Source organism: Dendrobates tinctorius, unplaced genomic scaffold, assembly GCF_039654945.1.
Source record: "Dendrobates tinctorius isolate UK_male_01 unplaced genomic scaffold, ASM3965494v1 ptg000004l, whole genome shotgun sequence".
Classification (NCBI taxonomy): domain Eukaryota; kingdom Metazoa; phylum Chordata; class Amphibia; order Anura; family Dendrobatidae; genus Dendrobates; species Dendrobates tinctorius.
The window spans coordinates 14,660,268-14,675,679 of NW_027361672.1; positions in this window are offsets into that span (position 1 = coordinate 14,660,268).

Genomic DNA, 15,412 nt, shown 5'->3' on the forward strand with positions numbered 1-15,412 from the left:
TATATATTCATCACAGATTTTAATATTTAATTGTAAAGTGACGTTTTTTTCTATTGTAGTATGGAGAAAAAATTGTAATTTTACTTCATAAAGCTAATGGATTGGTTCATGAGTTGCCAAGTTCCCTTACCCACCTGCCAGTGATTAGCAGCATTCTTATTGTAAAAAGTTGTAGGGAGAAAGTTGTCAATCAGTGATGGCTGGGAGGTCAAGGATTGCAGTCAGCATTACAATGTTGCATATGAAATACCTGAAACATCTTCATGAATAAGTTAAACATCACTAAAATTAGAGTTGTAGGGAAACATCCACCAGGGGGAGCTGGTGAGGGAAGAGAGGTTACACACTAAGGGCCCCGTCACACATAGCGACTCACCAGTGATCCCGACAATGATATCAATGTGTCAGGATCACTGGTGAGTCGCTACATGATCGCTGGTGAGCTATCAAACAGACAGCTTCACCAGCGATCAGCACCAGCAACGCCGAGCGCACGGCATCGCTGTGAACTTTAGTTACCAGCGCGCTGATGCAGGGAGCTGGTAACTAAGGTACACATCGGGTTTCTAAGGGACGTGCGTCCCTTAGATACCCGATGTGTACGTTAGTTACCAGCTGATCGCTGGTCTCCCGCCTGTCACACACAGTGATGCGTGCTGGCCAGCGGGAGACCAGCGATCAAAGAAATGTCCAGGGCTTTCCAAGAGTGATCAGCGATACCGGCAGGGGGACCGGTCGCTGATCGCTGTCACACACAGCGATCTCGCTGGTGAGATCGCTGTTGTGTCACAAAACTTGTGACTCAGCAGCGCTCTCGCTAGCGAGATCGCTATGTGTGATGGGGCCTTAAGCGTAGCAACACTGAGCAACCGCAAAGGTGACAAAGGTAATAAGAGAATGATCAGAAGAACCGAGTCAGTCAGAGCAGACGTATCAGAAGTAGCAGCAATACACGTACTCAAAATACCAAGCAGAGGGTCAAAAAGCCAAACATGAGCGCGGGGTCCAAAAATGTGAGACCGAAGACGTGGTCGGGGTACAAGCCGGGGAATCAAAAGCCAGACAGAGAACGTAGCAGCCGAGACGAATACCAAGAGACTGGATCAGAGATCAGTCCGGGTCATACACGAGGATACAAGTCAAAGGCAGGAGGCGCAACAAAGTACAAGGCTCTAATCAGGAAGCTTGAGATATCACTAACACTGGTAAGCAGGCTGTGATGGACTGACATAACCCAGCTAGCTCCAGAATGAGGCCGAGGAGATTAACCCCCGCATGAACAGTCCAGAGAGAAGACAGCAGAAAATAAACTCTGGACTGGACTATGACAGAGTCTGACACTATTTTATGGTGTGTTAGGATAGGGCTGAATAAAGAGTCTGACAACTCCCTCCAGGACCTTTTTGGAAGGAAAAGGAACAACTAAAATAAATAAATTGGTACATAAACATTTGCAGTACTGTTACAGATGTACCTGTCCCCGCGCCGACAGACTACTCTGTTAGGTGGCACCACTCCATATCAGTGGGTGATTCTGACAGTGGAAGAAGCAGTGGTGATGACTATGCTTGGTGATGCACTCACCGCCCATCATGCTCTGTCATCAGTCTATTAGGAAGGGGAGTGTTATCTTCTATTGGGCAGCGAGAGCACCGCACAATCGTGATTATTTATATATAGAACTATGCAAATAAAAATCTTGCTTACTAGACAATCACTACGGCCAATTAGTCAAGTCTGGCTGACAGTAGGGGCATACTGAAATCCACAGACTATACCTGTCTCTTATTCTTTGTTAACTCTTTTGCTTGATTCCCTTGCCTTACCCTCTGGACTTCAATGTAGCTATTCCTTGACTATTCTTTTCGTAACCAATTAGGTTATGGTCCCAGCCTTTCTGGTTTTGACCCAATTTTTTGACAGTTCTTTCCTCAACTTTCTTTATAGGCCAGCAGCTATTCCATAAGTACAACACATGGACCTCTGCAGTGAAGGCGAGATCACTGTAAGATGATTAGAGGGTGAATATCAGGGTGCCTCTGGATCCTCTTGAGCAGAGTGGCTCACATGAAGTCTGCACATGGTATCCTATTTAAGTTGACATATTTATAACAAGCAATAACTATGGACACTTGAAATATGCTAAACCTGTTAGCCTAGGTAATTAGAACCATTCAAATCTTGTGCTTAAATGTCTTTAGATGTTCTTTAAATGTAATACAGATGATGATAATGCAATATTATTATTGAAATAAATGGTCTTTGCAAGAACTAGAATCTCAAATTATTGTGAAATGTGTCATAGTATTGCACCAGCTGCTAAGAGTAAACATGGAGATGTTTTTTTTCCGACTAAGTTCATAACTGTTCTTCATAGCATACTAGGGGTGTAAATGTTACTCTTTACTGGATTAAACTGTAGCATTAAAGCGGATTTTTGATTGCTATTCATTAAATACGAAGTATCACTTTTACAAGTGGCCAGAGGTACAGCTTGCAGTATTAGATACATTTTGTGAATAATTATTTGCTGTGCTAATATTGTCAATGCAACAAACTCTTTAAATTTGTTTTACAAAGGAAATATCACTTTAAATTGTTTTCCTTTTGGCTGCAATTATTATGTAATATAAAGGGATAGTAGAGGTGAGGATATAGTATAGGAATAGCAGAGCAGATATAGGGTTTTGTTAACAGACATGAGTCAAGACGTACATGATACTGGGTTTGAGGCAGACAACAGAGTTGAGTATGCAGCAAGCAACCGAGTGATAGCAGGTTCATTGACAGAATACATGGGAACAAGCACATGTCCAGGGGATCCAGCTTAGGTAAACGGCACAGGCGCAAAGTTCAGAGGGAGCTTTATAGTCCAAAGGCCCTTTCCTTAGAATAAAGAAGCCCAAGTAGTTTTAGCCTACAGGCAGAGCGTTCACATCAGGTTTATATATCAAGGGTCCCTATCATTCCATCAGCAAGCATAAGAGTTACACAGTCCACCACTGGGTGCAGACACAGGTTTTAGGTTTGAAAGCAGTGAACAGATTGCAAATTCAGGCTAAAAATTTCAGTCCAAATACAGAGACCTACCATAGACCTAGCCACCAGCTAGTGTGCGCACAGCAAAATATATCATCATTGTTAAAGACAGCCTATCTGATTAAACGGTGACATGTATTACAGCCTATGGAGCCGGAGGGTCCCTGCACTGCAATACAAATCAGAATGTGCGCTATTGGACGCACATCCAGCTAAAGTAGGTGCTGGAGTCAGCAGGTCCTCCTCCCGCATGGGCCTGGAATCAGTCTCACCCTCAGTGATCGTTACGCTCCTTGTAGTATGCTTGATGTAAAAGTGTGCCTGCATCTTTCGAAGTACATGTGTAAAAGTGAGTCTGCCTGTGTATAATTATGTGTATAAATGTGCGTCTGCATGTGTAGAAGTATTTGTGCAAAAGTGTGCCTGAGTGTTTTTAAGCTTGTGTGTAAAGTACTAATGCATGTTCAGAGGTATATGTGTAAAAATTAGCTTAAAAGTATAAAACTATGTGTCTAAAAGTGTGTCTGCATGTATAGAAGTATGTGTGTAAAATTGTGCCTTTGTGAGTGAAAGTAGATGTGTAAAAATCTGCCTCCATGTGTAGAAGTATACATGAAATACTGAGTCTATGGGTGTAGAAATATTGTATGTGTGTAAAAGTGTGCCTGCATGTGTAGAAGTATGTGTGTAAAATTGTGCCTTCATGTGTAGAAGTATGCGTGCAAAGGTATGCCTGCAAGTGTAGAAGTATGCATGTAAAAGTGTGCTTGCATGTGTAGAAGTATGCATGTAAAGGTGTGCCTACCTGTATAGACGTATGCATGTAAAGGTGTGCCTGCATGTATAGACGTATGCATGTAAAGGTGTGCCTGCATGTATAGAAGTATGCATGTAAAGGTGTGCCTGCCTGTATAGAAGTATGCATGTAAAGGTATGCCTGCATATGTAGAAGTATGCATGTAAAGGTGTCTTCATGTATAGAAGTATGCGTGTAAAGATGTGCCTTCATGTGTACAAGTATGTTCATAAAGGTATGCATGCATGTGTAGAAGTACTGTATGTACATAAAGGTGTGCCTGCATGTGTGGAATTATGAGTGTAAAGGAGTGCTTGCATGTGTAGAAGTATGGGCGTAAAGGTGTGCCTTCATGTGTGGAAGTATGCGTGTAAAGGTGTGCCTTCATGTGTACATGTATGCGTGTAAAGGTGTGCCTTCATGTGTAGAAGTATGCGTGTAAAGGTGTGCCTGCAGGTAGAAGTATATACAGTATGTAAAAGTGTGTATGCATGTCTAAAAGAAAAGTGTGCCTACATAGGTAGAAGTCCTTGTAAAAGTGAGCCTTTGCCTGCAAGTGTGGAAGTATATATGTAAAAGTGTACCTGTGTGTGTAAGAGTACATATGTAATAGTGTACCTGATTTCAATAGTGTACCTGATTCTAAAGAATTCCGTGTGCAAAAGTGTTCCTGTATGTGTAGAAGTATGTGTGTAAAAGTGTCTGCATGTGTAGCAATATTTGGGCAAAATTTTATCTACCTTTGTTGAAATGTATGTTTAACCCCATCACATCCTAAGCCTGTTTTCACCTCCTTGCCCAGGCCAAATTTTACAATTCTGACCAGTGTCAATTTATGTGACAATAACTTTGGAATACTTTAATGGATCCCACTGATTCTGTGAATGTTTCTTTTGTGACATATTGTACTTCATGTAGTGGTAAAATTTGTTCGATATGACTTGCATTTATTTGTGAAAAAATCAGAAATTTGGCAAAAATTTGGGAAAGTTTGCAATTTTCAAACTTTTAATTTTTATAAACTTAAACCACAGTTATGTGTTATGAATGGGTCACCGAGGAGGATAGCAGGCCCAGGCTAAGCCACAGAAAACCAGAGAGGTTGGTAACTACGCAGATGCAGACCCCTGATCCTGTCCACACAACTAGCAGTAGCCGTGGAGCGTACCTACGATGATCCTAGATGGCTTGGCACAGCCGGAGAGCTAACTAAGCCTAAAGCAAGAAAGGGGAAATGTAAACTGCCCCGGAGCAGACCCCAAAGGAATAGATAGCCCCCAAGCATATATTGTCGGTGAGACAAGATGAAAACGCAAACGCAGGCAGAAAAATAGACTGAGCAAATGATGGGGCCCACATTGACTAGACAGCACAGGAAAGGAAAGACACTGTCTGCAATCAAGCAAAAAGCCCTGCAAAAAGTCCAACACGTCTGATGCACAAAACATTGAAGTCGCACGACTTCGCCCCACTATATCAGCACTCTGGTATATTCTGAAAACAAAGCAAAAAGAGACCAATATAAAAGGGGACAAAACAAATTGGCACATGCAGCAACTTATGGGCGGTGATTCAGCACAACCCCAGCCGGAGCTAGCTGACCCGCACAAAGCAGAGATAAACAAAACCAGATCAAATGCAAACAGAATAGCAAATGAACCACTTAGCTGAACATGCAGGGAAAGAGCAGGAGACATCAGACCTCAGGAGGCACAGGAAGACAATTACCAGCAGGGATAGAGGGAGTCAGCTGTCTTAAATCCCAGTCAGAAACCCCAGATCTCCAATTGTCATCCTCATTATCAGGTGGCAAGCCTCTGTCAATCAGATCAGCTCCACTACCTCCAGTAACCACCAGAGGGAGCACAGAAAGAGAACTCTCAATCTGACCAGCTCCACTATCTTCAGTAATCACCAGAGGGAAGCCAGAGAGAGAATTCACAACAGTTATGTCACACAAAATAGATAATAAGTAACATTTCCCACATCTCTACTTTACATAAACACAACATTTGAAACATATTTAATAATTTTTTGTCAGGGATTTTGAAGGGTTAAAAGGTGACTAGCAATTTCTCATTTTTCCAACAAAATGATTTTTTTCAGTGATCACATCATATTTAAAGTGGCTTTAAGTGGTCTATATGACAGAAAATACCCAACAGTGACACCATTTTAAAAACTGCACCCCTCAAGGTCCTGAAAACTACATTCAAGAAGTTTATAAACACTTCATGTGCTCCACAGGAATTAATGTAACGTGGAAGGAAAAAATTAACAATCAAATTTTTTTCAAAAAAATTTGACTTTAAACCCAACTTTTTTATTTTACAAGGAAAGCAGGAGAAAATGAGCACTAAAATTTATTGCGCAATTTCTCATGAGCACACTGATACTCCATATATGGAGGAAAACTACTATTTAGGCACAGTGTACCGCTTGACTTTTTTAACTCAAAATTGGCTTGAATTGAGATGAGACACCATGTCGTGTTTGGAGAGCCCCTGATGTGTCTAAACAGTGGAAACACACCCATAAGTGACCTTGTTTGGGAAACTATACCCCTTAAGGAACTTATCTAGATGTGTAGTGAGCATCCTCAACCCCCAGGTGCTTCATAGAAATTTATAATGTTGAGCCGTGAAAGTAAAAAATCTATTTTTTTTTCCACAAAAATGTTCTTCTAGCCCCCATTTTTTTATTTTCACAAGGGCAACAGGAGAAAATGAACCACCCAAAAAAATTGTTGTGCAATTTCTCCTGAGTAAGTCAATACCCGATATATGGGGGAAAGCTACTATTCGGGCGCACGGCAGGGATTGGAAGGAAAGGAGCATCATTTTACTTTTTCAACGCAAAATTGGATGCCATGTCACTTTTGGAAAGCCCTTGATGTGCCTAAACAGTGGAAACCCCCCTCAAGTGACACCATTTTGGAAACTAGACCCCTCAAAGAATTCATCTACATGTGTGATTAGCACAGAAATTTACACTGTGCAGCAGTGAAAATTAATAAAAAATCATATTTTTCCCACAAAAATGTACTTTTAGCCCTAATATTTGAATTTTCATAAGGGTAACAGGAGAAAATGCACCATAAAATTTGTTGTGTGATTTCACGTGAGTATGTCACTACCCCTTATGTGGAGGAAAACTACTGTTTGGTCACAAAGTAGGGCTCGGAAGGGAAGGAGCGCCATTTTACTTTTGAACACACAATTTGTTGGAATCTTTAGTGGATGCAATGTCGCGTTTGGAGAGCCCTTGATTTAACCCCTTCGCCCTGAAGCCTGTTTTCACCTTCCTAACCAGGCCAATTTTTACAATTCTGACCACTGTCACTTTATCAAGTCATAACACTGGAACGTGTCAATGGACCCAACTGATTCTGAGACTGTTTTCTCATGACATATTGTCCTTCATGATAATGGTAAAATTTCTTTGATATAACTTGTGTTTATTTGTGAAAAAAATTAAATTTGGCGAAAATGTTTAAAATGTTGCAATTTTCAAACTTTTAATTTTTATTTAATTGTTATTCCCTTAAATGAAAGAGTCATATTGCACAAAATAACAATAAATAAATAACAATTCCCACATGTCTACTTTACATCAGCAAATTTTTGGAAACAATTTTTATTTGTTAGGAAGTTATAAGGGTTAAAAGTTGACCAGCGATTTCTCATTTTTACAACAAAATTTGCAAAACCATTTTTTTAGTGACCACCTCACATTAGAAGTGACTTTAAGGGGCCTATATGACAAAAAATACCCAAAAGTGACAACATTCTAAAAATTGCACCCCTCAAGGTGCTGAAAACCATATTCATGAAGTTTATTAACCCTTCATGTGCTTCACAGGAATTTTTGGAATGTGGAAGGAAAAAATAAACATTTACTTTTTTTTTTACAAAAATTTTCCTTTAGACCTAATTTTTTTTTACTTTCGCAAGGGTAACAGGAGAAAATGGACCATACAATTTGTTGTGCAATTTTTATGTGACCCATGGTTTTACACTGCCATAATTTGGCCTAGGCCACAAGCTCCTCATCCTACTAGCCAACCAAGTTATTAAGTGTAGTTACTTGATACCTGATCTATTGTGACCCTGTGTATCTGGCCTGGATGCCCCAATTATATATGCCACCCTGGGTAGAAAGCACACCCTAGAAGGCCACATGCCTAGGCTACTGGTAGCAAATTTGACCTAGCAAATATGTGAAATTGAGAATATTTCCTGTCACATTGCAGTGGAAGATGTGATGAGATGCTGGCGCAGCATCCACGACCAATACAGGCGGGAACGTCAGCAGCAGGCCAGGAGTGGTGATGTGGGCCACACAAAGCGAAAATATATTTATTATGATTGCCTCTCCTTCCTCGCTCCTATTCTGCATCTGAGACCGTAAGTAGATACCTCACACCACATTACACAGATACTTTACAGGGCCAAAAAAATTTATTTATTTTTGGCTCTGTTCTATTTCGTAACAGAACTCAGTCCAACCTTACAGAGAGAGAAACTGGCTCAGATACCGAGCCATCATAGATGCAGGGTCTGTAGGGGATGAGATGGCTGGCCCATCTTCTCCCCCTCCAAGAAGCATGGGTGAAGATTCCTCTCAGGAAAACCCAGTGCCTGCACCACAAACCCCACCACCAGGACCACATCCACAAGCAGGACAGTCTGCTGCTGCACCATCAGCCATTCAGGAGGAGCAGGGCAACATCAGCAGCAGCCCAACTGCCCAGATCCGGGCTCCCCACAGCCTGCTGGACCATCCCGGCGAGGAAGAAGAAGGCGCCATATCCCTGCCCAAGATACCCATACCAATGTTGACACAGGGGTACTGAACTATCTGGCTAGAGTCAATAATGATGATGGCGAGGAGGCATACTCACGCCGCCTGGCCCTTTATCTTTGTGCCCTTTCCCATGAGGTGAGGCTATGCATTTGAGGATGTTTTCAGATCCTGCTTGATGCAAGCACACCCAATACCCCATATGAGCTATTTGAATATCTGGAGAGGTGGCAGCTTTCGCCCAGAAATCTGATGCGCCTTAGACACCCCACACACATGCTTGCTCAAGCAGGCTCTGAGGATCCTCAAATACGTGGGCCTACACCTCACCCCCTTCCTCCCCCTACCCAACCTTTCCAACAGCAGCCACATATGTCTGGCTCTAGCAAACCTCACCAATATGGCCACTTGTTCCCACCCAGTGTTGGAGGCTGGTCCCAACCTGGTTGGGGACAACATGGCTATTTTGGTGGGTATGAGACACGGGCCTACCAGCCCCAACAAGAGGCCCCTCTCCAGTATCACTCTGGCCAGTACCAACCACACTTCCAGGAGGCAGTACACTACCCACATCATGGGCAACAGTATGCCCCCACACAGGGTGATGGCCAAGTTGGGCAAAGTAGCCAGCAGCAAACACAGACTGGTCTTCCGCCTTCTCCTCCCCCGACCTACCAAAATTTATAATATTGCCATTTTGGTATTGCCTAATGGCTTTGTGGTTGTTTTGTATGTCAGAAAATGTTATTTGTACCCAATGTTCACATCTGCACAAAGGCCAAATTGGCCCATTGCCACATTTATCATATGGCAATAATATGTTTTTCTTTAAAAAAAAAAAAAAAAAGGCGAAAGTAAACATTTGTCTACTACATTTTACGTCTCTGTCTTAATTCTTAAAAAAGGTGTCAGCATACTAACATACGCTTACCAATGCAATTAAACAGTCATAGAATCATAAGGGGTTTAAATATATATATTTAGACAGACATAAACCAAAAAATTATAACATAGACACAGCATGCTCTTGCCAAGAAGTTTCCCCCTCAGGTGACAAAGTAATTTGTGAAAATATCACACACTTTGAGCCCAGAGAGCTGTCTACTTTGAGAGTTGATAGGTGGTCTCGTCCTACGCACATTGTCCGACCCACATACAACACCAGCAGAGGAGGAGCAATCATGTATCCTGGTGAAGTTATGAAGAACCACACAGGCTTTAACAACTTCATTAACATTTTGTTCACTCAGCTGAATGGCAGACTGGAGTACCTGCCATTTGGCACAAAGAATGCCAAAGGAACACTCCACCAGTCGCTGAGCACGTGATAGGCGCAAGTTAAAAATTCTGCGCCGGTGGTCCAGGTTGCGCCAGGGATATGGCCTCATGACTTTGCGCGTTAACTGAAAAGCCTCATCTGCCACAAGGACATAAGGGACTGATTCTTGAGTGGAGCCTGGCAGCTGGCGTGATGATGGTAGATCCAAATGGTTGGTGCGTAGCCGCCGACCCATAATAGAAGTATTGAAGACTCTAGAGTCTCGCGTCCTTCCATAGGCCCAGATGTCAACAATTATAAACTTGTATTGAGGGTCGGCCAGAGCCAACAATACAACAGAAAAGTATAGTTTATAATTGAAGAATTGGGAGCCAGAGTTCAGCGGCTTATGCACCCGGATATGTTTGTCATCAAGGGCCCCAATACAATTAGGAAACTGGCATTCCTCTTCAAAGTCCCTTGATATCCTCAACCAGTCTTCCATCCTGGGCTTGGGCATGACAAGTTGATGTAGTCTTGACCATATTTCACTACATGTCGACCTGACTATGCCAGAAATGGTAGATCTTCCAATGAGAAACTCATGGTGGAGGGAGGGATAAGACAGGCCAGTGGACAGGAAGCTGAAGAACAACAGAAATGGAACATTTTAGAATGCACAAATTAACAAAAGACCAGTTACATACATATCAAACTTGTTAGTGATTCAGATCTACTAACTCACATATGTTTGGTCGCACAATGACTAAGTGATATTCAGTACATATTACACATAACATTCTGGTCTGTAAGTTTAAACATATCTGGAATAAGATGAGGGCATTAAACTTAGTCCAAGAAGCAAAAAAATACATACTTTGGGCAACACATCATGAACATAGAGAATGTGGTTGTGTAGTACATACCGTAATGTGAGTAGAAGTCGCTCCTCTGCAGATATAGCTTTGCGCATCTTTGTGTCCTGAAAGGTTATCCCAGGGCGCACTGTCTCTAAGAGTAGATCAAATGTTGCAAGGCTCATGCGACAGTATTGGTAGAATTGTTCCGGATGCTCCCGCAGAGAAGAATAGAGGCGGTGAAAATGACCTCTTGTGAGTCGTTGCCTCAAAAGTGGATGGACCCACATGTGTCTCCTCCGCGGAACCACTATCACTATGTATGGTTGACCAAAGCGGCATGACAAAAGCAAGTTGAAGAGAACCTGCTCAGTTGTGTTGAAACTCAGACTGTCTGCCATGTTGCACATACAACACCAACACACCTAGTGAAGGCAAGGTCACAAATGGACAGAATGGAGGCAGCCACCTGCTCCTGAGCCAATAAATAGGGTGTAGGCTAATGATTTAAATAGTTTACAGGCCTCAAAACCGTTAAATGTCCATTTTGCAAGCCTGCGAGAAAATCTCGCCATACGGATTACATACGGATTACATACGGATGCTGACATGCGCAAAATACGCGACCACACCTTGCTTACGGATGACATACGGAGCACTATTTAGGGGTCATTCATCCGTATTATGCATGTAAAATACGGACCGTATTTTGCGTCGGTTAGTGTGACCCCGGTCTAAGGGAACTCATTTAGATGCATGGTGAGCAGCTTGAACCTACAGGTGCTTCACAAAAGTTTATTACGTTAAGCCGTGAAAAAAATATCACATTTTTCCCAGATAAATCTTTTTTAGCTCCAAATTTTGCATTTTCACAAGTGTAACAGGAGAAATTGCACAACAAATTGTATGGTGCTATTTCTCCTGAGTACACCGTTACCCAAATATGTGGAGGAAAACTACTGTTTGGGTGCACAGCATTTTCATAAGGGTAACAGGAGAAATAGTTCCACACAATTTGTTGTGCAATTTCTCTGGAGTGCGCAGATACCCTATATGTGGAAGAAAACAACTGTTTGAGTGCAAGGCAGGGCTTGGAAGGGAAGAAGCACCATTTAACTTTTTGAATGTAAAATTTGTGGGAATAATTAGCGGATACCATGTCGCATTTGGAAAGCCCCTGAACTGCCTAAACAGTGGAAATCCCCTGCAAGTGACACCATTTTGGAAACTAGATCCCTTAGGGAGCTTATCTAGATATATATTGAGCACCTTGAACCCACAGGTGCTTCAGAGAAGATTTGAAGTTTATAATGTTAAGCTGTGAAAATAAGATAATCAGATAAATCTTTTTTAGCTCCAAATTTTGCAAACTACTTTTGAGGCACAGTGCAAAGTTCAGAAGGGAAGAAATGCCATATTACAGTGCAGATTTTGCTGCACTTGTTTGAGGGTGCCATGTTTCATTGGCAGAGTCCCAGAGGTGCCAACACAGCAGAACCCCCCCATAAGGAACCTCATTCTACAAACTAAGCCTCTCAATGAATTCAAGTGGTGCAGTGATCATATTGACACCATAGGTGTGTCACAGACTTTTGTATCATTGAGCAGTAAAGATAAAATAATTTACTTTTTTACCACCAAGATTGTGTGTTAGCCCAAGTTTTACATTTTCACACTGGAAAATGGCTAAAAATCGCACCAAAATTTGTCCCACAATTTCCACTGAACGTGGCAATACCCCATATGTGGCTGTACAGTACTACTTAGCCATACTGAGAGACTCTGGAGGGAGCTCTATTTGCCTCCTGGAATGCAGATTTTCCTAGAATAGTTTGCGGATTCCATATAAAGAGCCCCTAAGTGCTAAAAAAGCAGAATCCCCCTCAACTTTGTAACCCTTTGGCAATTTATCTACCAATGTAATGACGATTTCGACTCCATGGGTGTTTTCCAGAAACAGGTGGCAGTGGGAATTGCTGAGTGAAAATTGTAAACTGCCGTTGTAGTGACCAGTACATTATGTCCAGCTCATGCTTCTGGAGACACGCATCTGTAATTTAGGTAGGCTCTCATCACTGCAGAAATGCCAAACATGTGGGTGCTAAATGTGGTTTATGCACACTGAGGCTCATAATGGAGGGGAGGCATTTGGATTTGAGAGCAGAGAATTTGCTGAATTTCTTTTGGAGAGTGAGGAGCCATTTCGCTTTTCCAGAGTCTTTATGCTTTCAGTAAAGTGGAAGCCCCTATATTTCCGTTAACAGATGATGGACCTGAGTGGGGACTTGCTTTTTTGTGGATTGAGTTGAAGCTTTTATTGGGAACATTTTACATAACATTCATGATAACAGTTATCCAGCGCTCTACATTGGGATTTCCATCTAAATCTCCGAGTGATGTGGCAGATGAAACCCCCGATGGATCCATTCACTATAATGAGGCAGTAGAGTTACTCTGGACTCCGTCTGGCCTCTGTTTAGCGGTGTCCTTCTTTTCAGAAGTGCACAATTCTGTGGCTGACAACACTTTTATGCATTAAAAAGACAGACACCATCGGATCAAAGGTTCTATGGCGTCCACAGTGTCTCCAGCTATCTCATTATAGGGAATCTTCCACCGGGGTTTCTGTTTTAATCACGTATTTCAGAAATTTACACAGAAACCCCAGTGTAAGCGCTCAACGCAAACCGCAGGATAAATGTGCACCGAGCCTTACTGTGATCTTTGAGTGGCAGAATGATATCTTGCATTTTGCGGGACAAGATTAAGTTTTCAGCAGCACCATTTTTATTCACATTTGTGTTTTTTATCGCGTTTTATTGCATTTTTTGTTCGGCAGTATGATGATAAAGCATTGTTTTTTGCCTCTTTTTTGGTCACTGATGGGGTTAACTAGTAGGACAGTTTTACAGAGCAGGTTGTTACGGATGCGACAATACCAAATATGCATATTGTTTATTTTTTATTTACATAATGTGATAAAACACTCCGGGATCGGCTTTGCTGGGGTCAAAGGTCACGTGCGTTCAGCATGAAACTCAGGCGCAGAGCTGGGATTCAGGTGCAACTGACCCTGGGTCAGGTTTATTAACGGTGAAAGCAATGCAAAAGGAAATAAAGCATAAAACAAATCCTTGCCTGTCCGGCACTAACGAAACAATGGACAACCTAACTACCAACTGGCGGGCTTCTCCCGTCCAGCCAAACCACAGTTGCAGTGGGCACTGCTTTCACGCACGTGTGTCTCTCACACAGACAGGCTCTCTGTGTTCCCAGGCTGAGACACTCACACAACCACCTGGCATCCTTTTATATCCACCTCCCATTATTCATTAGCAAGCAGGTGCGATACTGACCAGACTAGGCCACATAGGAAAGGAATCTGGGCGAGATATACCTGCCCTCATCCACTATTCCCACATGATTCTCACATATCCCCCCCTCTGCTCAGACCACTCCGGTCGAGCAATGACACCCGCCAAACAGTGCACTCGGGACAGGGCATCTGCATTTCCCATCTGTACCCCTGGGCGGTGCTCCACCGTAAAAGTGTAGGCCTGCAGGGCAAGGAACCACCGGGTCACCCGGCTATTCCGGTCCCTGTTCAAGTGCATCCACTTGAGAGGGGCATGGTCAGTGATCAGCCTGAACTTTCGGCCCACCAGGTAATATTTGAGAGCCTCTAGAGCCCACTTAATGGCGAGGCACTCTTTTTCTAAGACTGCATACCTTTGCTCGTGTTTATTCAGCTTCCTGCTGAGATAGAGGACTGGGTGTTCCACTCCGTCCCTCACTTGTGAGAGTACGGCCCCGATACCGGTATCAGAGGCATCCGTTTATACCACAAACTCGCTGCGGAAGTCTGGAGTCATCAGTACGGGCTGAGAGCAAAGTGCCCGTTTTAGGCTATGGAAGGCTTCTTCAGCCGCTAAACTCCATTTAATCATGACGGAGTCTTTCCCTTTTGTAAGATCCGTCAGGGGGGTAGCGATGGCTGCAAAATTGGGTATGAACCGGCGATAATAGCCGGCGATCCCCAGGAAGGCTTGCACCTGCTTCTTGTTGACAGGTTGTGGCCAGTCCTGAACCGCCTGAATCTTATCAACCTGGGGTTTAACAACACCCCTCCCAATTACATACCCCAAATACCGGGCTTCTTCTAGCCCGATGTGACATTTCTTGGGGTTCGCGGTTAGACCTGCCTCCCACAGGTCGTCAATCACAGCTTGTACTTTCTGGAGATGAGTCTCCCAGTCCAAGCTGTAAATGACAATGTCATACAAATAGGCCGAAGCGTACTGCCTATGTGGCCTCAGGACTCGATCCATCAGTCTCTGGAAGGTCGCCGGTGCTCCGTGCAGTCCAAACGGCATATACACATACTGAAATAGACCTTCCGGCGTAGCAAATGCCGTCTTTTCTCTGGCAGCCTCCGCCAGAGGGATCTGCCAATACCCCTTTGTTAGGTCTAGGGTCGTAATATATCGGGCTTTACCTAACCGATCTATTAACTTGTCGACCCGGGGCATAGGTTAGGCATCAAATTTTGAGACCGCATTCAGTTTCCTGAAGTCATTGCAGAACCGGATTGTGCCGTCCGGTTTAGGAATTAACACAATCGGACTGGACCAAGCACTGTGCGATTCCTCAATGACACCT